Source organism: Nerophis ophidion, linkage group LG15, assembly GCF_033978795.1.
Source record: "Nerophis ophidion isolate RoL-2023_Sa linkage group LG15, RoL_Noph_v1.0, whole genome shotgun sequence".
Taxonomy (NCBI): domain Eukaryota; kingdom Metazoa; phylum Chordata; class Actinopteri; order Syngnathiformes; family Syngnathidae; genus Nerophis; species Nerophis ophidion.
The window spans coordinates 10568323-10595237 of record NC_084625.1 but is presented as its reverse complement, the minus strand read 5'-3'; the positions used below and the strand labels follow the sequence as shown (position 1 = coordinate 10595237).

At 38.4% G+C, this 26915-nt stretch overlaps 3 long non-coding RNA genes across 3 annotated transcripts in view; all 3 read right to left on the bottom strand.

Annotated features, from left to right (window-relative positions):
- The window catches only part of LOC133569825 (uncharacterized), a 302296-nt gene that overhangs the window by 18493 nt on the left and 256888 nt on the right, over nucleotides 1-26915 (bottom strand). The gene's annotated exons all lie outside the window — the stretch shown is intronic.
- LOC133569263 (uncharacterized) lies at nucleotides 1495-10217 on the bottom strand. The gene is made up of 7 exons (XR_009809782.1): nucleotides 10007-10217; nucleotides 6730-6805; nucleotides 5736-5813; nucleotides 5125-5202; nucleotides 4514-4592; nucleotides 1865-1936; nucleotides 1495-1748 (listed from the first exon to the last, which is right to left on the bottom strand). It is a non-coding gene; the product is annotated as an uncharacterized LOC133569263 (long non-coding RNA).
- On the bottom strand, nucleotides 12531-21075 carry LOC133569264 (uncharacterized). The gene is made up of 6 exons (XR_009809783.1): nucleotides 20979-21075; nucleotides 17760-17835; nucleotides 16766-16843; nucleotides 16155-16232; nucleotides 15545-15622; nucleotides 12531-12972 (listed from the first exon to the last, which is right to left on the bottom strand). It is a non-coding gene; the product is annotated as an uncharacterized LOC133569264 (long non-coding RNA).

Below are 26915 nucleotides of genomic sequence, written 5' to 3'. Positions count from 1 at the left end.
TTCTTGATGCATGCTAACATTAGCCGGCTAGCATTTTAAACACATTTTTCCAGGTACACACCTTTGAGAGAATTACTTTGGTACTCGACGCATGTTAGCATGCGTCACATACTGTGTTACTTGACGATTGACACCTGTTCGCATGCTAAAATTAGTATGCTAGCTTTTTTTTTTTTTTTTTTTTTAGATAACTTTGTAACCATGCACTTTAGTCATATTTCTGTACTTGATGCATGCTAACATTAGCAGGCCAGCATTTTAAACACATTTTTCAGGCACACATCTCCAATATATTTTGGTACTTGACACATGTTAGCATGCTATTAGCAGACGATTTTAAAAATGTTTTTTACCTAACTCGGCGCCTTAGTGTTATATATTTTAGTATTTCACTGATGCTAACTGTGAGCATGCCATAGTTAGCCTATTTCGCTTATATATTTCGTTATTTGACGCTATCCGACCAGCGTGCTAACTGTTAGCATTTAATTTCAACTTTATCTCTTCGACACTTACACAAAACTTCATTTCTAGTTTGTTTTTTTTAAGAAAACAAATCGCCATATTTTCCGGGTGTTGTTGATGAATGATCAGTCGGAGGCCCTCGGTGGGAAACAGTTAGGGTGTCCCAGGGACTAGAATGTTCTTGACGTTTCACTGGTAGATAGAGACATGTAGATAGTGTGAGCTTTCTGCATAATGATGTCCTATTTGGATGTCTTCTGCGATGCACTAGTCGACTGCAACACACACACACACACACACACACACACACACACACACACACACACACACACACACACACACACACACACACATACGTGTTTGGGTGACATATGAGGACTTATGACAAAAACGTGACATATGGGGACATGCCTTTCCAATGGTCCTGCAGGCCTGGGAATCAGACGGTTAGTGAACCAGAATTTTAGAAACACAGTGGTCTATTGAGATTTTTGCAACTCTTTTGTTTTTTTATGAACCTGATTTTTATGGTACATATGAGGACTTGTCAGGTTTAGGTGACAAATGAAGACCAGAGTGTTTAAGATTTCAAGTTTATGTGACATATGACGACCATGACGTCACAGAGTGTTTAAGATTTCAGGTTCATGTGACATATGACAACCATGACGTCACAGAGTGTTTAAGATTTCAGGTTCATGTGACATATGATGACCATGACGTCACAGAGTGTTTAAGATTTCAAGTTTGTGAAATATGACAACCATGACGTCACAGAGTGTTTAAGATTTCAGGTTCATGTGACATATGAGGCTAATGACATCAGAGACTTAACAAAACCACCTGAGTTGGTTTAGTTGATGTGTTGTCATTTAAAAAAAAAATCCCAATCCCATGCTACTGTAATCTAAAACCAAGAAGAGTTCAAAAGAAACATGGGTAAAAATGTAATTGTCGACTAAGTGTAACTGAATTGTTTTTGTGGATTTTGTCGCTAAGAATTATCTGGAATAAATACAAAACGCTTGCTGTTTATTTTGCTTTTTTAATTGCTGGTAACATACTCAAACTACCACAGAAGATGTGGGAAAACATTTTTTTTCCCTTTTTTTAATATAATTCTGTTATGGATGTAGTACTTGATGGCAAGCCAATCTCTGTCCTGTAGAGCTACTAGTTCTTTATGGAGGCAGGCTTCACAATCTTTTTTACCTGGTACTTTGTTGCCAGTTACAAAATGCAACATGTGTCATTCAACTGCTTCCACTTCTTCCCCTTTGCAGCTGTCATAAAGGAGACAAAATACAATTTCTTACTGAAGGAAAAATGACTATAACACAGTGAAAAGGTGCAAAACGTAATATAATATTCTAGTAAAGGATGTGGATTATTTATTTACCCCGCTTTAGAGTGGACCAAGTGGAAGAAGCTTGAGACATACCCACTTCCAGCGATTTGTCCTGCTGTCAATCTGAAAGGAAGAATTAGAAAACTGTAAAAGTAAACATTTAACATATTGTGCTTTGTGAAGCAGCGGAGTATATGTGTTGTCTGTCTATTTATCAATAATGCGGACCAGGAGTGTTGGCTGAGTTCTTAACGTTTGCTTTCAGAGCGTGCATATCACAACATACAAGATGCCGTCATGGCGATACAACCTATCCCGGGCTACCGCGCATGCTCGTCACTCCTGTTGCATGCTGGGTAGGGTAGTTCTTTTTTCCCCTGGCTCATAACATCACAATATAGTACCATGTATATGTGTTCAGTTTATCAAAGCACCAAGCAAACAGATATGGTCATAATTATTTTAAGTCCACTACGCAGAATAAACACAACATTATTAATATTGCTACTACGGATAATTTGATCAAAAATTCCCTAAAACAGCCCACTACCTATAATATAAGTTTTTTAAACATAAGATCCCTGATAAAAAAAAATGTTTCTGCTGTTACCTCAGAAATTGCCTGTTCAGATGTTATGATTGTGGCTCAGAGATTTGTATGTAGATTATATTTATTTTCCATAACAAACAGGATAACTTAAATACCCTGGCAGTGGCAATAAGCTTAAATGTTTGTATTTACATTTTTGGAGTTGATTTTCATAAAATTTGCTATTTAACTGCTACTGTTTAACAAGGACTGATTTAAATTGTGTTTGCTCAACAAATGTTTTGGCGCTTTTGTTCATGTGGGAGAATATTCCAATAAAGGTGCACTACACACTACTTTTGAATTCATTATTGGGCTTTGCGTATACAATGCATTTAATCGCGATTAATAAGAGAAATAGTGCGATTAACTTCGATTAAAAATTTTAGTCATTGCCCAGCCCTAATACATATACAAACCCCGTTTCCATAAAAGTTGGGAAATTGTGTTAGATGTAAATATAAACTGAATACAATGATTTGCAAATCCTTTTCAACCCATATTCAATTGAAAGCATTACAAAGACAACATATTTGATGTTCAAACTCAAACTTTTTTTTTTTTGCAAATAATAATTAACTTTGAATTTCATGGCTGCAACACGTGACAAAGTAGTTGGGAAAGGGCATGTTCACCACTGTGTTACATCACATTTTCTTTTAACAACACTCAATAAACGTTTGGGAACTGAGGAAACTAATTGTTGAAGCTTTGAAAGTAGAATTCTTTACCATTCTTGCTTGATGTACAGCTTAAGTTGTCGTGTTTTACGCTTCATAATGCGCTACACATTTTCGATGGGAGACATGTCTGGACTGCAGGCGGGCCAGGAAAGTACCCGCACTCTTTTACTACGAAGACACGCTGTTGTAACACGTGGCTTGGCATTGTTTTGCTGAAATAAGCAGGGGCGTCCATGATAATGTTGCTTGGATGACAACATATGTTGCTCCAAAACTTGTATGGACCATTCAGCATTAATGGTGCCTTCTCAGATGTGTAAGTTACCCATGCTTTGGGCACTAATACACCCCCATACCATCACACATGCTGGCTTTTGAACTTTGCGCCAGATAGTTATTTTCCTCTTTGTTCCGGAGAACACCACGTCCACAATTTCCATATATAATTTGAAATGTGGACTCGTCAGACCACAGAACACTTTTCCACTTTGCATCAGTCCATCTTAGATGAGCTCGGGCCCAGCGAAGCCCGCGGCGTTCCTCTGTGTTGTTGATAAATGGCATTTGCTTTGCATAGTAGAGTTTTAACTTGCATTTACAGATGTAGCGACCAACTGTAGTAACTGACAGTGGTTTTCTGAAGTATTTCTGAGCCCATGTGGTGATATCTTTTACACACTGATGTCGGTTTTTAATGCAGTACATCGCTTACGTGCAGTGATTTCTCCAGATTCTCTGAACCTTTTGATAATTTTACGGACCGTAGATGGTAAAATCCCTAAATTCTTTGCAAAAAAAATGTTTAGCAGTTTTAACATCAAATATGTTGTCTTTGTAGCATATTCAACAGAATTGGGGTTGAAAATTTTTTGCAAATCATTGTATCCTGTTTATATGTACATCTAACACAATTTCCCAACTCATATGGAAACGGGGTTTGAATGTATTTATATATATATATAGCCTATTATTTGCGCACTATTTACAAGTTATGTACCAAAAACACGACCACCGAAAAAATACTTTGATCAATGAAAACAGCGCTGCAGAAACCGGCTGTAAACAAGAGGCACTGCATTTTCTGAATTGAAACACTCATTTTAAAGCTTTGACATTAACATTTTAACACACACTAATCTGATTCAGAAAATATGAGGACCTTATATGAAACACACCTAGGTCTTTCTTGGTTCAAACAATATGAGGACATGACGAGTGCTCACGTGTAGAATTTATGTTGTTGACTTGTAACATCTCCTGTTTTGCTAAACATGAGTTCCAAACTCCCTACTGACTAACATGGATGTACCCTTACGAAAATGTTGTCATGTAAACTGATCTGTGACAGATTAAAATTAATGAATGTCTTTCAAAATATAGGTTGGGTCAAATTTAGAGCAGATATAGTAAAAATAGACATGTAATAACCTGTTGGAGGGATGAAGTCGGTTTATGGCTGTCATCTGAATCTAGAGAATGTTGAGATAGAACCTCAAACAGTTGGTTTCTGCAACAAAACACAAAAATATAATGTCATAACTAATTAATTATAACATTCTCACCACTTTTTGTTGATAAAAATCTGAGCATACAATGCCAGATAAAGGGTAAAGATTATTACAGAGTTTCAGCTCTTAGACAATTCATTAAGAATGTAACACACACAAAAATCTGGTTCAGAAAATATGAGGACCTGAATTGAGACACTCATTTTAAAGCTTTGACATTAACATTGTAACACACATTTTCTGGTCCAGAAAATATGAGGACCTTATATGAAACACACCTAAGTCTTTCTTGCTTCAAACAATATAAGGACATGACGAGTGCTCACATGTAGAATTTATGTTGTTGACTTGTAACATCTCCTATTTTGCTAAACATGAGTTCTAAACTTTCTACTGACTAACATGGATGTACCCTTGCGAAAAAGTTGTCATATAAACTGATCTGTGAGAGATTAAAATAAATAAATGTCTTTCAAAATATAGGTTGGGTCAAATTTAGAGCAGATATAGTAAAAATATACATGTAATAACCTGTTGGAGGGATGAAGTCAGTTAATGGCTCACATCTGAATCCGGAGAATGTTGAGATGGAACCTCAACAGTTGGTTTCTGCAACAAAACACAAAAATATAATGTCAGAACTAATTAATTATAACATTATCAGCACTTTTTGTTGATGAAACTCTCAGCATACAATGCCAGATAAATAGTAAATATTATTACAGAGTTTCAGCTCTTAGACAATTAATTAAGAATATAAAACACACTAAAATCGGGTTCAGAAAATATGAGGACCTGAATTGAGACACTCATTTTAAAGCTTGGACATTAACATTGTAACACACACTAATCTGGTTTAGAAAATATGAGGACCTTATATGAAACACACCTAAGTCTTTCTTGGTTCAAACAATATAAGGACATGACTAGTGGTCACATGTAGAATGTATGTTGTTGACTTGTAACATCTCCTGTTTTGCTAAACATGAGTTCCAAACTCCTTACTGACTAACATGGATGTACCCTTACGAAAATGTTGTCATATAAACTGATCTGTGAGAGATTAAAATTAATAAATGTCTTTCAAAATATAGGTTGGGTCACATTTAGAGCAGATATAGTAAAAATAGACTTGTAATAACCTGTTGGAGGGATGAAGTCGGTTTATCGCTCACATCTGAATCTGGAGAATGTTGAGATAGAACCCCAACAGTTGGTGTCTGCAACAAAACACAAAAATATAATGTCAGAACTAATTAATTATAACATTAACAACCACTTTTGGTTGATAATATTCTGAGCATATAATTCTACATAAACAGTAAAGATTATTATAGCGTTTTAGCTCTTAGACTATTATTTAAGAATGTAACATTCACTAAAATGTGGTTCAGAAAATATGAGGACCTGGATTGAAACACTCATTTTAAAGCTTTGAATTAAACATTGTAACACACACTAATGTGGTTCAGAAAAATATGAGGACCTTATATGAAACACACTGAAGTCTTTTTTAGTTCAAACAATATGAGTACATGACAAGTGATCACATATAGAATTCATGTTGCTGACCTGTAACACCTCCTGTTTTGCTAAACATGAGTTGTAAATTCCACAGACTAACATGGATGTACGCTTAAAAAATGTTGTCATATAAACTGATCTGTGAGAGGTTAAAAGGATTAAATGTCTTTTGAAGAATAGGTTGTGTCAAGTTTTTAGCAGATATAGGGCAGCACAGTGGAACAGGGGTTAGTGCATGTGCGTCACAAATCGAAGGTCCTGGGTAGTCCTGAGTTAAATCCTGGGCTCGTGATCTTTCTGTGTGGAGTTTGCATGTTCTCCCCGTGACTGCGTGGGTTCCCTCCGGGTACTCCGGCTTCATCATACCTCCAAAGACATGCACCTGGGGATAGGTTGATTGGCAACACTAAATTGGCCCTAGTGTGTGAATGTGAGTGTAAATGTTGTCTATTTGTGTTGGCCGTGTAATGAGGTGGCGACTTGTCCAGGGTGTACTCCGCCTTCCGCCCGAATGCAGCTCAGATAGGCTCAAGCACACCCCGCCAACCCAAAAAAGGGACAGGTAGTAGAAAATGGATGGATGGATGGATAGTAAAATAGTCAAGTAATAACCTGTTGGAGGGATGAAGTCGGTTTATCGCTCACATGAATCTGGAGAATGTTGAGATAGAACATCAACAGTTGGTGTCTGCAACAAAACACATAAAAATAATGTTAGAACTTATTAATTATAACATTATCAGCACTTTTTGTTGTTAACATTATGAGCATATAATGCCAGATAAATAGTAAAGATATTTATAGAGGGTTTCTGTCTCTTGTCCCGCTCATGTCTTGAGATGAACTTCCCTCGGTACTCGACCACAAAAGAACCTTTTTAAATTGATGCAAGAGCAAATACACCATATCCTGATAAAACAGTTTATCAATTAACAATGTTTGGAATATCTGTTTTAAAAAGGAATAATAATAGTCGTTACTTGACTAAAAATTCAATTACAAACAGAATTACTCTTTCATAAATGTAAATAATTATAAAATTAAGTACAAACCCCGTTTCCATATGAGTTGGGAAATGGTGTTAGATGTAAATATAAACAGAATACAATGATTTGCAAATCATTTTCAAGCCATATTCAGTTGAATATGCTACAAAGACAACATATTTGATGTTCACTCTGATAAACATTTTTTTGGTGCAAATAATCATTAACTTTAGAATTTGATGCTAGCAACACGCAACAAACAAGTTGGGAAAGGTGGCAATAAATACTGATAAAGTTAAGAAATGCTCATCAAACACTTATTTGGGACATCCCACAGGTGTGCAGGCTAATTGGGAACAGGTGGGTGCCATGATTGGGTATAAAAACAACTTCCCAAAAAATGCTCAGTCTTTCACAGGAAAGGATGGGGCGAGGTACACCCCTTTGTCCACAACTGCGTGAGCAAATAGTCAAACAGTTTAAGAACAACGTTTCTCAAAGTGCAATTGCAAGAAATTTACTGATTTCAACATCTACGCTCCATGATATCATCAAAAGGTTCAGAGAATCTGGAGAAATCACTCCACGTAACCGGCATGTCTGGAAACTAACATTGAATAACCGTGACCTTCGATCCCTCAGACGGCACTGTATCAAAAACCGACATCAATCTCTAAAGGATATCACCACATGAGTTCAGGAACACTTCGGAAAACCACTGTCACTAAATACAGTTTGTTGCTATATCTGTAAGTGCAAGTTAAAGCTCTATTATGCAAAGCGAAAGCCAATTATCAACATCCAGAAACGCCGCCGGCTTCTCTGGGCCCGAGATCATCTAAGATGGACTGATGCAAAGTGGAAAGGTGTTCTGTGGTCTAACGAGCCCACATTTCAAATTTTTTTGGGAAATATTCGACACCGTTTCATCCGGACCAAAGGGGAAGCGAACCATCCAGACTGTTATCGACGCAAAGTTGAAAAGCCAGTATCTGTGATGGTATGGGGGTGCATTAGTGCCCAAGGCATGGGTAACTTACACATCTGTGATGGTATGGGGGTGCATTAGTGCCCAAGGCATGGGTAACTTACACATCTGTAAGTTACCCATCTGTTTGGAACAACATTTGCTGCCATTTAAGCGCCGACTTTTTCATGTGCGCCCCTGCTTATTTCAGCAAGACAATGCCAAGCCACATTCAGCACGTGTTCAGCTTCATAAAAAAAGAGTGCAGGTACTTTCCTGGCCGGCCTGCAGTCCTATCAAAAATGTGTGGTGCATTATGAAGCGTAAAATACGACAGAGGAGACCCCGGACTGTTGAAGGACTGAAGCTCTACATAAAACAAGAATGGGAAAGAATTCCACCTTCCAAGCTTCAACAATTAGTTTCCTCAGTTCAAACGATTATTGAGTGTTGTTGAAAGAAAAGGTGATGTAACACAGTGGTGAACATGCCCTCTCCCAACTACTTTGGCACGTATTGCAGCCATGAAATTCTAAGTTAATTATTATTTGTAAAAAAAATTATTCCGTTTGGATTTACATCCAACACAATTTCCCAACTCATATGGAAACGGGGTTTGTAATTAATGTGTTACTTGAAAAAGAAAAGTTTTAAATATCTAGCATATGCAGTTGAGAGACATTTCATGAGAGCAGAGTGTGTGTGTGCCTTTAAAAAGCTGTGCCTTTTGCCAAGTGGGACGTCAGCGCCCAGACATAGCAAAATAGTTCAGCTGTATTTTTTAGCTTAGCAGTGGCAGTTAAGATAGTTCTGTTGAATGTTTTTGTTTGTGTGTGGATGAGGCCTCTTTCTATTTGATATCGTGTTCGTAATTACTTCCGGGGGTTGCTTTCATTAGTAAAAAGATATTACTGCACTAAACCTTTTGTGCTTCTAACGCTGTCTTGTTGACATACAATCACATCAAAAGTAGCATGCCACATTACATAAAACGCATCGTAACAGCGTTGTAGCGTAAATAAAAGTTATTAGATTACTCGTTACCGGTAAAAGTAACAGCATTAGTAACATCGTTTTCATATAACGCTGTTATACCATCCATCCATCCATCCATCATCTTCCGCTTTTCCGAGGTGAGGTCGCGGTGGCAGCAGCCTAAGCAGGGAAACCCAGACTTCCTTCTCTCCAGCCACTTCGTGTAGCTCTTCCCGGGGGATCCCGAGGCGTTCCCAGGCCAGCCGGGAGACATAATCTTCCCAAAGTGTCCTGGGTCTTCCCCGTGGCCTCTTACCGGTTGGACGTGCCCTAAACACCTCCCTAGGGAGGCGTTCGGGTGGCATCCTGACCAGATGCCCGAACCACCTCATCTGGCTCCTCTCCATGTGGAGGAGCAGCGGCTTTACTTTGAGTTCCTCCCGGATGGCAGAGCTTCTCACCCTATCTCTAAGGGAGAGCCCCGCCACACGGCGGAGGAAACTCATTTGGGCCGCTTGTACCCGTGATCTTATCCTTTCGGTCATGACCCAAAGCTCATGACCATAGGTGAGGATGGGAACGTAGATCGACCGGTAAATTGAGAGCTTTGCCTTCCGGCTCAGCTCCTTCTTCACCACAACGGATCGATACAACGTCCGCATTACTGAAGACGCCGCACCGATCCGCCTGTCGATCTCACGATCCACTCTTCCCCCACTCGTGAACAAGACTCCGAGGGGCCATAGAGGTCAGGTGCATTGTGAGCTGGGCGGCAGCCGAAGGCAGGGCACTTGGCGGTCCGATCCTCGGCTACAGAAGCTAGCTCTTGGGACGTGGAACGCTGTTATTCCAAACACTTCTAATTAAAGCCATATAATACAACCTCTATTAGACTGTAAGGAAATGATCCAAATGAGATATTGATCCAGTTACCATTGATATGTTACATAACAAGACATACCTTTCCAATCATTGATCCACTGGGCCTTAAAACAAGACTTGTCACATCCAGATCAAATAAACTCGGTGGCTTCAGCCTCAGGATTACGTCTCGCTCTTCTTTTGGACACGATGTCTATTTCATGTGTTGATGCGCCTAACAAATCCACACATAAAAATGAAAAAGGTCAGTGACACAGAAATAAAACAAAGAACTAAACCCTTCAAAAACTGTTAAATTTAGGCTCAATGCAGACACGAAGCTTCTCAAACAAAGAACTAATGTAACAATATCAGTAACATGCCAACTCCACAGTACTTATCAGCTTGAAATATTTGTATTTGAGAAAAAGTATAAACAATTTGAAGAACTCTAGTCTGTCTTGTTTAAAATTAAGAAAAGGTTTACTAGCATAGTGATCAAGGGTGATGGGTCAAATGGAGAGAATAATTTCACCACACCTAGTGTGTGTGTGACAATCAATGCTACTTATAATCTTCCATGCAACTTTAAAAAAAAAATGTTAAATGCCTTGGACTTGGCCCAGAACTGAAATGCTTAATTTAACCTCATAAAATCAAATCTGATTGCAATTAATAACAACAACATTTAACTGTTGTTTATAATGAACTATTTTCCTATGTTAAAAAACATTGGTCTATTTAATTACGTTAAACTCCATTTTATGCTCACCTGATTCAACCATGCTGTCGAAGACTGTCAAAGATTGTTTGTGGCCAAGATAGATGTCCCCCTCCGGTGATGCAGGTCCCGGAAGTGCTGTTCACTGAGCGCTCTGTTGTGCTCAAAATCGTGTGTGAAGTTCTGTATTTCGATTATAAATGGTCCTTTTGGAAAACCCTTTTTATATATATATTCAATATTAAGTGTGATACATGAGCTGTATAACTTCCATGATGAAAATAGTTAACTAGTGATTTAGCCCTCTGTTAGGATCCGACATCATCCAGCGGCCAATCAGGCGGCGCCTAACTGAAAATTGGACCAATCAGACGCCGAGACTCTTCAGAGTGGGCGGAAGTAACCGTCTTGAACACCATGTAAAGTGAATACCTCCAAAAACAATCCCCATATTAATCCTAAATTTGCCCCAAAGATAAAAATACCCAAATAATGTGCTATTGTAACCATTTGAAAATATTAAATACTGTATGTAGGGGGGGGGGATTTATGCAAAAACCTACATTTCAGGCACATTTAAATTAATTATTGTGCGGCATTGTATTTTAGTCAACATAATAGCAAAAAGCCCAATACAGTAAAATACTGAATCAAACCAATTAAATCATCACCATAATCCCTTTATTACTAATTGTCTAGCCCAAATCCTCTCCAGATAAACCAAATGAATAGATAAAACTAACATAAAAAAGGTTCAGATCATCAGATCAGTTGAACATGTGTTATTTGATTTAGAATTTAAAAGTATGTTTATTGCTGTAATGATTAGATGTTTTTCAAAATGTTGGAGTGTGTGAGTTTCTGACCCACATGACATATGAGGACATATGACATATGAGGACAAGTGTGTGTGTGTGTGTGTCATAATAGCAAAGATGGCCACTAGGGGCAAAATCGAAGGTGAGCAAAAAAATTAAACACACTTTCACACACTTTTTCTGAAAATTTGACAAATGAAGACTTCAGAGATTTTTGGTCTGGGAACATGCTGGGAGGGTCTAGAACACGATAGCATTGCGGGAAATATGGGGACATGGAAAATGTCCCCGTATTTCAACAGGTCCTCATATGTAAGGTGAAATTTCATAAAAATGTCCCCATATGTCACTTTGACAAACGCACACACACACACACACACACACACACGCACACACGCACACACACACATACGTGTTTGGGTGACATATGAGGACTTATGACAAAAACGTGACATATGGGGACATGCCTTTCCAATGGTCCTACAGGCCTGGGACTCAGACGGTTAGTGAACCAGAATTTTAGAAACACAGTGGTCTATTGAGATTTTTGCAACTCTTTTGTTTTTTTCTGAACCTGATTTTTATGGTACATATGAGGACTTGTCAGGTTTAGGTGACAAATGAAGACCAGAGTGTTTAAGATTTCAAGTTTATGTGACATATGATGACCATGACGTCACCGAGTGTTTAAGATTTCAGGTTCATGTGACATATGATGACCATGACGTCACAGAGTGTTTAAGATTTCAAGTTTATGTGACATATGATGACCATGACGTCACAGAGTGTTTAAGATTTCAAGTTTGTGAAATATGACAACCATGACATCACAGAGTGTTAAAGATTTCAGGTTCATGTGACATATGAGGCTAATGACATCAGAGACTTAACAAAACCACCTGAGTTGGTTTAGTTGATGTGTTGTCATTTTAAAAAAAAATCCCAATCCCATGCTACTGTAATCTAAAACCAAGAAGAGTTTAAAAGAAACATGGGTAAAAATGTAATTGTCGATTAAGTGTAACTGAATTGTTTTTGTGGATTTTGTCGCTAAGAATTATCTGGAATAAATACAAAACGCCTGCTGTTTATTTTGCTTTTTTAATTGCTGGTAACATACTCAAACTACCACAGAAGATGTGGGAAAACATTTTTTTTCCCTTTTTTTAATATAATTCTGTTATGGATGTAGTACTTGATGGCAAGCCAATCTCTGTCCTGTAGAGCTACTAGTTCTTTATGGAGGCAGGCTTCACAATCTTTTTTACCTGGTACTTTGTTGCCAGTTACAAAATGCAACATGTGTCATTCAACTGCTTCCACTTCTTCCCCTTTGCAGTTGTCATAAAGGAGACAAAATACAATTTCTTACTGAAGGAATAAGGACTATAATACAGTGAAAAGGTGCAAAACGTAATATAATATTCTAGTAAATGATGTAGATTATTTATTTACCCCGCTTTGGAGTGGACCAAGTGGAAGAAGCTTGAGACATACCCACTTCCAGCGATTTGTCCTGCTTTCAATCTGAAAGGAAGAATTAGAAAACTGTAAAAGTAAACATTTAACATATTGTGCTTTGTGAAGCAGCGGAGTATGTGTTGTCCGTCTATTTATCAATAATGCAGACGAGGAGTGTTGGCTGAGTTCTTAACGTTTGCTTTCAGAGCGTGCATATCACAACATACAAGATGCCGTCATGGCGACACAACCTATACCGGGCTACCGCGCATGCTCGTCACTCCTGTTGCATGCTGGGTAGGGTAGTTCTTTTTTCCCCTGGCTCATAACATCACAATATAGTACCATGTATATGCGTTCAGTTTATCAAAGCACCAAGCAAACAGATATGGTCATAATTATTTTAAGTGCACTACGCAGAATAAACACAACATTATTAATATTGCTAGTAAGGATAATTTGATCAAAAATTCCCTAAAACAGCCCACTACCTATAATATAAGTTTTTTAAACATAAGATCCCTGATAAAAAAAAATGTTTCTGCTGTTACCTCAGAAATTGCCTGTTCAGAAGTTATGATTGTGGCTCAGAGATTTGTATGTAGATTATATTTATTTTCCATAACAAACAGGATAACTTAAATACCCTGGCAGTGGCAATAAGCTTAAATGTTTGTATTTACATTTTTTGAGTTGATTTTCATAAAATTTGCTATTTAACTGCTACTGTTTAACAAGGACTGATTTAAATTGTGTTTGCACGACAAATGTTTAGGCGCTTTTGTTCATGTGGGAGAATATTCCAATAAAGGTGAGCTACACACTACTTTTGAATTCATTATTGGGCTTTGCGTATACAATGCATTTAATCGCGATTAATAAGAGAAATAGTGCGATTAACTTCGATTAAAAATTTTAATTATTGCCCAGCCCTAATATATATACAAACCCCGTTTCCATAAAAGTTGGGAAATTGTGTCAGATGTAAATATAAACTGAATACAATGATTTGCAAATCCTTTTCAACCCATATTCAATTGAAAGCATTACAAAGACAACATATTTGATGTTCAAACTCAAACTTTTTTTTTTTTGCAAATAATAATTAACTTTGAATTTCATGGCTGCAACACGTGCCAAAGTAGTTGAGAAAGGGCATGTTCACCACTGTGTTACATCACATTTTCTTTTAACAACACTCAATAAACGTTTGGGAACTGAGGAAACTAATTGTTGAAGCTTTGAAAGTAGAATTCTTTACCATTCTTGCTTGATGTACAGCTTAAGTTGTCGTGTTTTACGCTTCATAATGCGCTACACATTTTCGATGGGAGACATGTCTGGACTGCAGGCGGGCCAGGAAAGTACTCGCACTCTTTTACTACGAAGACACGCTGTTGTAACACGTGGCTTGGCATTGTTTTGCTGAAATAAGCAGGGGCGTCCATGATAATGTTGCTTGGATGACAACATATGTTGCTCCAAAACCTGTATGGACCATTCAGCATTAATGGTGCCTTCTCAGATGTGTAAGTTACCCATGCTTTGGGCACTAATACACCCCCATACCATCACACATGCTGGCTTTTGAACTTTGCGCCGGATGGTTATTTTCCTCTTTGTTCCGGAGAACACCACGTCCACAATTTCCATATATAATTTGAAATGTGGACTCGTCAGACCACAGAACACTTTTCCACTTTGCATCAGTCCATCTTAGATGAGCTCGGGCCCAGCGAAGCCCGCGGCGTTCCTCTGTCTTGTTGATAAATGGCATTTGCTTTGCATAGTAGAGTTTTAACTTGCATTTACAGATGTAGCGACCAACTGTAGTAACTGACAGTGGTTTTCTGAAGTATTTCTGAGCCCATGTGGTGATATCTTTTACACACTGATGTCGGTTTTTAATGCAGTACATCGCTTACGTGCAGTGATTTCTCCAGATTCTCTGAACCTTTTGATAATTTTACGGACCGTAGATGGTAAAATCCCTAAATTCTTTGCAAAAAAAATGTTTAGCAGTTTTAACATCAAATATGTTGTCTTTGTAGCATATTCAACAGAATTGGGGTTGAAAATTCTTTGCAAATCATTGTATCCTGTTTATATGTACATCTAACACAATTTCCCAACTCATATGGAAACGGGGTTTGAATGTATTTATATATACATAGCCTATTATTTGCGCACTATTTACAAGTTATGTACCAAAAACACGACCACCGAAAAAATACTTTGATCAATGAAAACAGCGCTGCAGAAACCGGCTGTAAACAAGAGGCACTGCATTTTCTGAATTGAAACACTCATTTTAAAGCTTTGACATTAACATTTTAACACACACTAATCTGGTTCAGAAAATATGAGGACCTTATATGAAACACACCTAGGTCTTTCTTGGTTCAAACAATATGAGGACATGACGAGTGCTCACATGTAGAATTTATGTTGTTGACTTGTAACATCTCCTGTTTTGCTAAACATGAGTTCCAAACTCCCTACTGACTAACATGGATGTACCCTTACGAAAATGTTGTCATATAAACTGATCTGTGAGAGATTAAAATTAATAAATGTCTTTCAAAATATAGGTTGGGTCAAATTTAGAGCAGATATAGTAAAAATAGACATGTAATACCTGTTGGAGGGATGAAGTCGGTTTATGGCTGTCATCTGAATCTAGAGAATGTTGAGATAGAACCTCAACAGTTGGTTTCTGCAACAAAAAACAAAAATATAATGTCATAACTAATTAATTATAACATTCTCACCACTTTTTGTTGATAAAAATCTGAGCATACAATGCCAGATAAAGGGTAAAGATTATTACAGAGTTTCAGCTCTTAGACAATTCATTACGAATGTAACATACACAAAAATCTGGTTCAGAAAATATGAGGACATGAATTGAGACACTCATTTTAAAGCTTTGACATTAACATTGTAACACACATTTTCAGGTTCAGAAAATATGAGGACCTTATATGAAACACACCTAAGTCTTTCTTGCTTCAAACAATATAAGGACATGACGAGTGCTCACATGTAGAATTTATGTTGTTGACTTGTAACATCTCCTGTTTTGCTAAACATGAGTTCTAAACTTTCTACTGACTAACATGGATGTACCCTTGCGAAAAAGTTGTCATATAAACTGATCTGTGAGAGATTAAAATAAATAAATGTCTTTCAAAATATAGGTTGGGTCAAATTTAGAGCAGATATAGTAAAAATAGACATGTAATAACCTGTTGGAGGGATGAAGTCAGTTAATGGCTCACATCTGAATCTGGAGAATGTTGAGATGGAACCTCAACAGTTGGTTTCTGCAACAAAACACAAAAATATAATGTCAGAACTAATTAATTATAACATTATCAGCACTTTTTGTTGATAAAACTCTGAGCATACAATGCCAGATAAATAGTAAAGATTATTACAGAGTTTCAGCTCTTAGACAATTAACTAAGAATATAAAACACACTAAAATCTGGTTCAGAAAATATGAGGACCTGAATTGAAACACACATTTTAAAGCTTGGACATTAACATTGTAACACACACTAATCTGGTTTAGAAAATATGAGGACCTTATATGAAACACACCTAAGTCTTTCTTGGTTCAAACAATATAAGGACATGACGAGGGGTCACATGTAGAATGTATGTTGTTGACTTGTAACATCTCCTGTTTTGCTAAACATGAGTTCCAAACTCCTTACTGACTAACATGGATGTACCCTTACGAAAATGTTGTCATATAAACTGATCTGTGAGAGATTAAAATTAATAAATGTCTTTCAAAATATAGGTTGGGTCACATTTAGAGCAGATATAGTAAAAATAGACTTGTAATAACCTGTTGGAGGGATGAAGTCGGTTTATCGCTCACATCTGAATCTGGAGAATGTTGAGATAGAACCCCAACAGTTGGTGTCTGCAACAAAACACAAAAATATAATGTCAGAACTAATTAATTATAACATTAACAACCACTTTTGGTTGATAATATTCTGATCATATAATTCTACATAAACAGTAAAGATTATTATAGCGTTTTAGCTCTTAGACTATTATTTAAGAATGTAACATTCACTAAAATGTGGTTCAGAAAATATGAGGACCTGGATTGAAACACTCATTTTAAAGCTTTGAATTAAATATTGTAACACACACTAATGTGGTTCAGAAAAATATGAGGACCTTATATGAAACACACTGAAGTCTTTTTTAGTTCAAACAATATGAGTACATGACAAGTGATCACATATAGAATTCATGTTGCTGACCTGTAACATCTCCTGTTTTGCTAAACATGAGTTGTAAATTCCACAGACTAACATGGATGTACGCTTAAAAAATGTTGTCATATAAACTGATCTGTGAGAGGTTAAAAGGATTAAATGTCTTTTGAAGTATAGGTTGTGTCAAGTTTTTAGCAGATATAGGGCAGCACGGTGGGTCAGGGGTTAGTGCATGTGCGTCACAAATCGAAGGTCCTGAGTAGTCCTGAGTTAAATCCTGGGCTCGTGATCTTTCTGTGTGGAGTTTGCATGTTCTCCCCGTGACTGCGTGGGTTCCCTCCGGGTACTCCGGCTTCATCTTACCTCCAAAGACATGCACCTGGGGATAGGTTGATTGGCAACACTTAATTGGCCCTAGTGTGTGAATGTGAGTGTAAATGTTGTCTATTTGTGTTGGCCGTGTAATGAGGTGGCGACTTGTCCAGGGTGCACTCCGCCTTCCGCCCGAATGCAGCTCAGATAGGCTCAAGCACACCCCGCCAACCCAAAAAAGGGACAGGTAGTAGAAAATGGATGGATGGATGGATAGTAAAATAGTCAAGAAATAACCTGTTGGAGGGATGAAGTCGGTTTATCGCTCACATGAATCTGGAGAATGTTGAGATAGAACATCAACAGTTGGTGTCTGCAACAAAACACATAAAAATAATGTTAGAACTTATTAATTATAACATTATCAGCACTTTTTGTTGTTAACATTATGAGCATATAATGCCAGATAAATAGTAAAGATATTTATAGAGGGTTTCTGTCTCTTGTCCTGCTCATGTCTTGAGATGAACTTCCCTCGGTACTTGACCACAAAAGAACTTTTTTAAATTGATGCAAGAGCAAATACACCATATCCTGATAAAACAGTTTATCAATTAACAATGTTTGGAGAATCTATTTTAAAAAAGGAATAATTATAGTCGTTACTTGACTAAAAATTCAATTACAAACAGAATTACTCTTTCATAAATGTAAATAATTATTAAATTAAGTACAAACCCCGTTTCCATATGAGTTGGGAAATGGTGTTAGATGTAAATATAAAAAGAAAACAATGATTTGCAAATCTTTTTCAAGCCATATTCAGTTGAATATGCTACAAAGACAACATATTTGATGTTCAAACTGATAAACATTTTTTTGGTGCAAATAATCATTATCTTTAGAATTTGATGCCAGCAACACGCAACAAACAAGTTGGGAAAGGTGGCAATAAATACTGATAAAGTTAAGAAACGCTCATCAAACACTTATTTGGGACATCCCACAGGTGTGAAGGCTAATTTGGAACAGGTGGGTGCCATGATTGGGTATAAAAACAGCTTCCCAAAAAATGCTCAGTCTTTCACAGGAAAGGATGGGGCGAGGTACACCCCTTTGTCCACAGCTGCGTGAGCAAATAGTCAAACAGTTTAAGAAAAACGTTTCTCAAAGTGCAATTGCAAGAAATTTAGGGATTTCAACATCTACGCTCCATGATATCATCAAAAGGTTCAGAGAATCCGGAGAAATCACTCCACGTAAGCGGCATGTCTGGAAACTAACATTGAATAACCGTGACCTTCCATCCCTCAGACGGCACTGTATCAAAAACCGACATCAATCTCTAAAGGATATCACCACATGAGTTCAGGAACACTTCAGAAAACCACTGTCACTAAATACAGTTTGTTGCTATATCTGTAAGTGCAAGTTAAAGCTCTATTATGCAAAGCGAAAGCCAATTATCAACATCCAGAAACGCCGCCGGCTTCTCTGGGCCCGAGATCATCTAAGATGGGCTGTTGCAAAGTGGAAAGGCGTTCTGTGGTCTAACGAGCCCACATTTCAAATTATTTTTGGAAATATTGGACACCGTTTCATCCGGACCAAAGGGGAAGCGAACCATCCAGACTGCTATCGACGCAAAGTTCAAAAGCCAGCATCTGTGATGGTATGGGGGTGCATTAGTGCCCAAGGCATGGGTAACTTACACATCTGTAAGTTACCCATCTGTTTGGAACAACATTTGCTGCCATTTAAGTGCCGACTTTTTCATGTACGCCCCTACTTATTTCAACAAGACAATGCCAAGCCACATTCAGCACGTGTTCAGCTTCATAAAAAAAGAGTGCAGGTACTTTCCTGGCCGGCCTGCAGTCCTATCAAAAATGTGTGGTGCATTATGAAGCGTAAAATACGACAGAGGAGACCCCGGACTGTTGAACGACTGAAGCTCTACATAAAACAAGAATGGGAAAGAATTCCACCTTCCAAGCTTCAACAATTAGTTTCCTCAGTTCCCAAACGGTTATTGAGTGTTGTTGAAAGAAAAGGTGATGTAACACAGTGGTGAACATGCCCTTTCCCAACTACTTTGGCACTTATTGCAGCCATGAAATTCTAAGTTAATTATTATTTGTAAAAAAAAATATTCCGTTTGGATTTACATCTAACACAATTTCCCAGCTCATATGGAAACGGGGTTTGTAATTAATGTGTTACTTGAAAAAGAAAAGTTTTAAATATCTAGCATATGCAGTTGAGAGACATTTCATGAGAGCAGAGTGTGTGTGTGCCTTTAAAAAGCTGTGCCTTTTGCCAAGTGACGTGGGACTTCAGCGCCCAGACATAGCAGAATAGTTCAGCTGTATTTTTTAGCTTAGCAGTGGCAGTTAAGATAGTTCTGTTGAATGTTTTTGTTTGCGTGTGGATGAGGCCTCTTTCTATTTGATATCGTGTTCATAATTACTTCCGGGGGTTGCTTTCATTAGTAAAAAGATATTACCTGCACTAAACCTTTTGTGCTTCTAACGCTGTCTTGTTGACATACAATCACATCAAAAGTAGCATGCCACATTACATAAAACGAATCGTAACAGCGTTGTAGCGTACATAAAAGTTATTAAATTACTCGTTACCGGTAAAAGTAACAGCATTAGTAACATCGTTTTCATATACCGCTGTTATACCATCCATCCATCCATCCATCATGTTCCGCTTTTCCGAGGTGGGGTCGCGGTGGCAGCAGCTTAAGCAGGGAAGCCCAGACTTCCCTCTCTCCAGCCACTTCGTCTAGCTCTTCCCGGGGGATCCCGAGGCGTTCCCAGGCCAGCCGGGAGACATAATCATCCCAACGTGTCCTGGGTCTTCCCCGTGGCCTCCTACCGGTTGGACGTGCCCTAAACACCTCCCTAGGGAGGCGTCCGGGTGGCATCCTGACCAGATGCCCGAACCACCTCATCTGGCTCCTTTCGATGTGAAGGAGCAGCGGCTTTACTTTGAGTTCCTCCCGGATGGCAGAGCTTCTCACCCTATCTCTAAGGGAGAGACCCAAACTCATTTGGGCCGCTTGTACCCGTGATCTTATCCTTTCGGTCATGACCCAAAGCTCATGACCATAGGTGAGGATGGGAACGTAGATCGACCGGTAAATTGAGAGCTTTGCCTTCCGGCTCAGCTCCTTCTTCACCACAACGGATCGATACAACGTCCGCATTACCGAAGACGCCACACCGATCCGGCTGTCGATCTCACCATCCACTCTTCCCTCACTCGTGAACAAGACTCCGAGGGGCCATAGAGGTCGGGTGCATTGTGAGCTGGGCGGCAGCCGAAGGCAGGGCACTTGGCGGTCCGATCCTCGGCTACAGAAGCTAGCTCTTGGGACGTGGAACGCTGTTATTCCAAACACTTCTAATTAAAGCCATATAATACAACCTCTATTAGACTGTAAGGAAATGATCCAAATGAGATATTGATCCAGTTACCATTGATATGTTACATAACAAGACATACCTTTCCAATCATTGATCCACTGGGCCTTAAAACAAGACTTGTCACATCCAGATCAAATAAACTCGGTGGCTTCAGCCTCAGCATTACGTCTCGCTCTTCTTTTGGACACGATGTCTATATCAAGTGTTGATGCGCCTAACAAATCCACACATAAAAATGAAAAAAGTCAGTGACACAGAAATAAAACAAAGAACTAAACCCTTCAAAAACTGTTAAATTTAGGCTCAATGCAGACATGAAGCTTCTCAAACAAAGTAGTAATGTAACAATATCATTAACATGCCAACTCCACAGTGCTTATCAGCTTGAAATATTTGTATTTGACAAAAAGTATAAACAATTTGAAGAACTCTAGTCTGTCTTGTTTAAAATTAAGAAAAGGTTTACTAGCATAGTGATCAAGGGTGATGGGTCAAATGCAGAGAATAATTTCACCACACCTAGTGTGTGTGTGACAATCACTGCTACTTACAATCTTCCATGCAACTTTAAAAAAAAAAATTTTAAATGCCTTGGCCTTGGCCCAGAACTGAAATGCTTAATTTAACCTCATAAAATCAAATCTGATTGCAATTAATAAAAACAAACATTTAACTGTTGTTTATAATGAATTATTTTCCTATGTTAAAAACATTGGTCTATTTAATTACGTTAAACTCCATTTTATGCTCACCTGATTCAACCATGTTGTCGAAGACTGTCAAAGATGGTTTGCGGCCAAGATAGATGTCCCCCTCTGGTGCTGCAGGTCCCGGAAGTGATGTTCACTGAGCGCTCTGTTGTGCTCAAAATCGTGTGTGAAGTTTTGTATTTCGATTATAAATGGTCCTTTTGGAAAACCCTTTTTATATATATATTCAATATTAAGTGTGATACGTGAGCTGTATAACTTCCATGATGAAAATAGTTAACTAGTGATTTAGCCCTCTGTTAGGATCCGACATCATCCACTGGCCAATCAGGCAGCGCCTAACTGAAAATTGGACCAATCAGACGCCGAGACTCTTCAGAGTGGGCGGAAGTAACCATCTTGAACACAATGTAAAGTGAATACCTCCAAAAACAATCGGCAATTGAATCCAAAATTTGTCCCAAAGATAAAAATACCTAAATCATGTGCTATTGTAACCATTTGAAAATATTAAATACTGTATGTAGGGGGGGGGGGATTTATGCAAAAACCTACATTTCAGGCACATTTAAATTAATTATTGTGCGGCAGTGTATTTTAGTCAACATAATAGCAAAAAGCCCAATACAGTAAAATACTGAATCAAACCAATTAAATCATCACCATAATCCCTTTATTACTAATTGTCTAGCCCAAATCCTCTCCAGATAAACCAAATTAATAGATAAAACTAACATAAAGAAGGTTGAGATCATCAGATCAGTTGAAAATGTGTTGTTATTTGATTCAGAATTCAAGAGTATGTTTATTGCTGTAATGATTATATGTTTTTCAAAATGTTGGAGTGTGTAAGTTTCTGACCCACATGACATATGAGGACATATGACATATGAGGACAAGTGTGTGTGTGTGTGTGTGTGTCATAATAGCAAAGATGGCCACTAGGGGCAAAATCGAAGGTGAGCAAAAAAATTAAACACACTTTCACACACTTTTTCTGAAAATTTGACAAATGAAGACTTCAGAGATTTTTGGTCTGGGAACATGCTGGGAGGGTCTAGAACACGATAGCATTGCGGGAAATATGGGGACATGGAAAATGTCCCCATATTTCAACAGGTCCTCATATGTAAGGTGAAATTTCATAAAAATGTCCCCATATGTCACTTTGACAAACGCGCACACACACGCGCATACACACGCACGCGCACAAACACAAACACAAACACACACACACACACACACACTGGTTATCATGTTCAGAACTTGTGGGGACCATCCTTTCTACAGCTTGTGGAGGCATAAAAAAATGCGGTAAAATGGCAGTTAGCTCATACACGTCTTTAAATCTCTGGATTGATGAAGTAATGTGCTGATCATACTTAGTGGGGACCCTGGGGGAAAAAGAGTTACCATGGTTCATGGGGACCAAATTTAGATCATTTTGCATAATTCACACAAATTTGTACATGACTACTGAGGACAATTTAAAAAAAAAAAAGAAGAAGTGAGTGCAGTACCAGCTACAGCCTGATGAGGGGGCTGCTGTGAAAATACCATGAATTGATTAACGTTGAAAAACTTATTCGGGTGTTACCATTTAGCAGAGGTGTGGACTCGAGTCATGAATTTGATGACTTTAACCTCGATTTGACAAAATGTAAAAAGACTTGCAACTCGACTTCGACTTTAACATCAATGACTTGTGACTTGACTCGGACTTGAGCCTTTTGACTTGACAAGACTTGCTACTTTCCCCAAAACCCAACGATTAAAAAGTTATTCAGGAGCGCCCCGTATCTTCCATCGTGTACGGAAGTGTCTGTGACAGCGTGTGCGCTACCTGTCAGAACAACAGCCAATCAAATGACATCCACGTTATTTTCGTCACACAGCATTTATCCAATCAAATTGCAGAAAAAAAACACGAAGAAGAGCTCTCAAACAGAGCGCCAGTGAGGAAAAATTATGCCAAAAATAGTTTCGTTCGGGTATAAAAACTACGACTTGGTCAACAAATAACGAATTACCGTATGCAAAACATGCGGTTGGAAGATTACGGACGGAGACGCAACAACGTCCAACTTCGTTCGACATTTGAAGTTGCACAAAGAAGGGTAAGTTTGGAATGTAAGCTAACGTTTATTGGCTGAGTAACATAACTTTTATTTGCTGTGTAGTTAAATCAGTGAAGCTGTAAACTCACTGTTAACGTTAGAACCATAGACATCCTATAAGTAGACTCAGCATGGACCACTACTGCCTACTGGCGCTGACGAGACGAAAGGCCGCCATCTTGGAGTGGTGATCCACTCCACTCAGTGCAATTCATTTGGCAGAGCATTTTATCTCACTGAATACTGTCAGGCTTGCCCCTGACAGTTTGTCTATGTTTTAGTTTTTTTCCTCTGCATTTGTCTGTTTCCTGTGTTAAATATTTCCTGTCTTTTAGTTCCTGTCAAGTGCTCTTAATTTGTCAGCTTCCTGTCTTGTTCCCTGAGTGCTGTGTTCCTCAGTGTGTTTAGTATTTCCTGTCCTTAGTTCCTGTCTAGTGCTCTTATTTTGTCAGCTTCCTGTCTTGTTCCCTGAGTGCCGTGTTCCCCTTCAGCTGCGGCTGATTGGCAACAGGTGTGGCCAGATGGCCTTTGTCTTGTGTCAGTGGCGGGATCATTGTATTGTCATTTGTATTGTCTTGTCGATGTCACGTCTAGTCTAGTCGCTCTTGTGATGTGTTGTCGCTCCTGTCGTGTCGTACCTTGTCTTTGCAGCGTAGCCATAAGCTATATTCAGTTGATGTTTGTAGTTTACTGGTTTTTGTTCCCTGCTTTCGTTTTATTTGTCATTATACAAATACGACTTCTGTTTGCCTGTTCGCTACCCGCCAGCTTCCACGCTAAGCTCCTGTTCGTTATTTCTAGCTCCCAGGCTAGCTCCTTATGTTTGATTATCCGCCTCGTGCGTGCTTTGTGTTCGTACCCTTTTGGTTTTGTTTTTGTCTTGGAATTTAATTAAATCATGTTTTCACATTCCATGCCTGCCTCCATCCCTGCATCTTGGGGTTCAACAGTGAAGTGAATTGTGAATTATGTTTATATAGCGCTTTTCTCTAGTGACTCAAAGCGCTTTACATAGTGAAACCCAATATCTAAGTTACATTTAAACCAGTGTGGGTGGCACTGGGAGCAGGTGGGTAAAGTGTCTTGCCCAAGGACAAAACGGCAGTGACTAGGATGGCGGAAGCGGGAATTGAACCTGCAACCCTCAAGTTGCTGGCACGGCCGCTCTACCAACCGAGCTATGAATAACTCTGACAAATACTACTGATTTTCACACGCTTTTTTGTCATATGTGTAACTATGATAAAGGACACATGTCTTGGCATGTTCATAATTTGCTTAATATTAATAGAATATTCTTATATGCTATAAGTGACCAAACGTCAAGATCAAAACTGTAATAATCCCAGAGAAGATGGAAAAAAAAACGGTCATCTATTTTTAAAATGAAGAAATAATATGATTAGGTTATATATACATGTGTATATCCTACATAAACAATGTATGAACATATTAGATATATCTATATATCCTACGGACCAATAAGACTTTATCTCTGTTGCTGCAACAGCAGAGAGTTCATTCTGTCTTGACAATTTGTATCGATATTTTCTATTACATTCTTCCCGCAAACGATCATGTTTACAGTGATTGTTTTAGATGTATTTTTCATGTATGTTGCTTCGGGAAAAAAAGGCTGCCAAATACTTAAAGGCCTACTGAAATGAGATTTTCTTATTTAAACGGGGATAGCAGGTCCATTCTATGTGTCATACTTGATCATTTCGCGATATTGCCATATTTTTGCTGAAAGGATTTAGTAGAGAACATCGACGATAAAGTTCGCAACTTTTGGTCGCTAATAAAAAAGCCTTGCCTGTACCGGAAGTAGCAGACGATGTGTGCGTGACATCACGGGTTGTAGGGCTCCTCACATCTGAACATTGTTTACAATCATGGCCACCAGCAGTGAGCGCAATTCGGACCGAGAAAGCGACAATTTCCCAATTTTTTTGAGCGAGGATGAAAGATTCGTGGATGAGGATATTAATAATGAAGGACTAGAAAAAAAAACAGGCGAGGGCAAGTGAGAGCGATTCAGATGTTTTTAGACACATTTACTAGGATAATTCTGGAAAATCCCTTATCTGCTATTGTGTTTCTAGTGTTTTAGTGAGATTAAATGGTAGCTAAAGTCGGAGGGGTGTGGCCACGTGTGTCTTGACGGCAGAGTCTCTGAGGGAAGTCATGCAGCTGCATGGACGGCGCAAGCTCGGCTGATCTCCGGAAAGTGGCGACTTTATACCACAATTTTCTCACCTAAAACTGCCGGTAGACATGTTCGCTTGACCGCTCTAATCCATAGTAAAGCTTCACCTCCGGGAATTTTAAACAAGGAAACACCGTGTTTGTGTGGCAAAAGGCTAAAGCTTCCCAACTCCATCTTTCTACTTTGACTTCTCCATTATCAATAGAACAAATTGCAAAATATTCAGCAACACAGATGTCCAGAATACTGTGTAATAATGCGATTAAAGCAGACTACTTATAGCTTGGATCGGGCTGGAAAATAATGTCTGCTACAACCCGAGACGTCAAACGCACGCGTAATCATACGAGTCATCATACCGCGACGTTTTCAACACTACACTTCGCAAGAAATTTGAAATTGCTAAAAAGGCCGTATTGATATGTATTGCAATGTTAATATTTCATCATTGATATATAAACTATCAGACTGTGTGGTCGCTAGTAGTGGCTTTCAGTAGGCCTTTTAACAAATATAAACACCTGAAAGTCTTTATATCAGCTAAAACCACCAATCTGTTCCACTGGATTCAGAATAAAACTAAAGTCTGTCTTACCCAACAATGTTCGTGTTTGAATATTGTTACCATAAAACTTATTCCTTTTTACAATTATACAGTTAAGAGAGTATTGTCTTATACTTTGCCTGAAATGAGAATGCATCATAATCAGTGGTGGCTGGTGAATTTTGTTTTAGGTGGGGCTGAATGTTTGTAAACCAAATACCTGTAGGGGCGGGGTCATCCTCCCCCAGAAGATTTGTTTGTGATTTTCACATACAAATATTGAAGATCTTTGCTCTTTCTCACAAAATACAACCAATAATATGTTAATGATAAATCTTACTTGTGAAAAGTAATCCCCTGATTCCTATTTTTAACAGTCTGCTCATTTGAACTGACAGTTTTCTACTTCTCAACTGTCAGTTCAGGCTGCTCGCCA